Here is a 2,410-nt window from a genome sequence, read left to right as displayed (position 1 = left end):
CCCCGTTTTTTATTTGCATGGGCTGAACATTTTAACGGGCTTTCATAATGCCCACCAACTCGTGTTCATGAATGGGCTTATTGAATGGATGATTTTTTTTTTTTTTTTCACTTCAAACTGGTGTTTTTAGGCAGAATTGTGAACTTATGGGTTTTATTGATGCAATTCTTTGAAGAAGTTGGATTTTGGATCTGAGCTTGATCTTCCAGCATACCACANCCTTCTAGTTCGAGTCTAGGTTTTAGGTCGGAGAAGTTTCTTAACGTAGTTATTTTGGGTATTCAAGTGTTAAGACGGATTTTTGTGGTCAAACTTCGTATCAATCAATTAAGCCTAAGCCGTTTTTAAGCCATGCCCATATTAAGCCTATTTTAAGCAAAAAATTAAAAATTTAAAAAACTTTTTATGCCGATTTTTTGCCTACGCCATTAATAAGCCTATGCATTAAATATGCCTATAATATGCAAATGGTTAATTTTTAAGCCTTAGTTTTGAAGCCGATATATTATTTATATATTATTAATTATATGATATATATAATAAAAATACGAAACAATATGTTTAATTTATATAAGTTTTAAGCATACCACACTGCTTTTGGAACTTTACCTCAACGGATTTGGAGTTTAGAAGGTAAAGTTAGCATTACAATTTGGTTAAATTAAGTTTAAGTGCAGAAATAGTACTAATTGATGGATTTCAATGTGTAGAGCTTGGAGACAGCTTGATTGCTGGTCTTGGAGGATTTCGGCTGATCCAGCAGGGACTAGCATTGGTTCGAGACCCCTCTTTGCTGCCAGCGTTTAGCATTAGAGGTGGGTGTTTCATCGGTTTTGCTCCTAAGTGCTTGTAGTCGACATGTATGATTTTGGTTTTTGTATATCATGTTGTAGCTCAAATTCGTTGATTGTAGCATGTATGAAATCTGAATTGGAAGCATGATTATTAATTAGATGAATATACATGTTGGACTTGGAACTTAACTTAGAAGAAAACCGGTGACTCGACCTGTCATATGATATGTAACTTTTGTCCACATGACTAATCATGCATGCATGCACGAAAGAAACTAGAATACTAGGGGTTCAAAATGAATATACTTAAGTTTTAGTTTATAGTATTAGATGTTTCCTTCTACCTTTTGTTCAAGGGTTTTAAAAGTTGCACTAATTTGATGGAAAATGTAGTTTTACTAAGGTTACATTCATAAGATTTCTACTTCTTCTTTTTTCCATTTATCTTCAATTAAGCTATATATATATATATATATATATATATATATATATATATATATATATATATATATGCCATGGCTTCTATACTATTATGAGTATTGGAGCCTTCGTATTCATAAAGCCTAATTCAACCAAAAATAAAATGTTACTCTACTCAACCCACCCCACCCAGCCCATTCGTTCCGATTACAAATAGAAAAGAAAAAAAAAAAAAAATCGATCACTATCTTTCCTTCTCCCCTCACTTAATCCACTGAAATTCTAAACGAAGAGCCCCTCGCTCTCCTCCTCCTCCGTGCTGCAGTCGGTGAGGTAGGATTCCGGCGGTTGCTAAATACTTAAATAAGTGTTGGTAATTAGCAGCATTTTTTTTTAAGTTATACCGACATACTTAAAGTGTCATTATATATCTAGCGACGCCACATATAACAATACTTTTAAAAGTGTCAGTAATTTAGATAGTAATATTTTTTTTTTTGACTTGTATCGATATTTAAAAGTGTCGTTATATACTATTTTTATTATAGTGCTGAACACATACGAGCCGGCCCGGGTTACTTTTCCGGGTTACTTTTGATTCGATCTCAAGCAAGCTGTTCGTAGCTCGCTTGTGTTTGTCTCGTTGACAACCCTACGGATCACGCACGTGAGATGGTCTTATCCCTCATTTTATCATCTATCAACTATAGTGTTCAAATTTTAAAGCAGCGTGGATAATGAATTACGTTGTCGGGAGTTGAAAGGGCACTGCACTAGAATCTGAAAGTTANGCCTCCGGCGGGGGAGCCCCACGGCGGCCACGGCGGAGGGAAGGGAGAGCTCCGGCGAGCGCGAGAGGAGGGGGAAGGAGGGGGAGGAGGGGGCACGTAGAAGCATGGCTAGGGTTTGGGAGGGGAAATGGGAGGGGAGTGAGACCGAGGTGTGTGTTGGAAATGGAGGGTGCGGGGGAGGAGGGCCATGATATAGAGGGAGGGGCGAGGGTTTGGGGGGGTGTGGATGCGCGACACGTGTACGGTGGGATTAGAGAGGGTGGGATGTGCGTGTGGAGGGCTCGTGGTCACCGCACGGCTTGATCTTTCTACGGATTGGTGGGGCGAGGAGGAATCGTCGGGATATCCCCACCATTTACAGGTTGGCAATTTTTGGATTTTCTTCTTTTTTTTTTTTTTTTTTTT

This window comes from Ananas comosus, linkage group 20 (assembly GCF_001540865.1).
Source record: "Ananas comosus cultivar F153 linkage group 20, ASM154086v1, whole genome shotgun sequence".
Taxonomy (NCBI): Eukaryota; Viridiplantae; Streptophyta; class Magnoliopsida; order Poales; family Bromeliaceae; genus Ananas; species Ananas comosus.
This window is presented reverse-complemented; position numbering follows the sequence as displayed.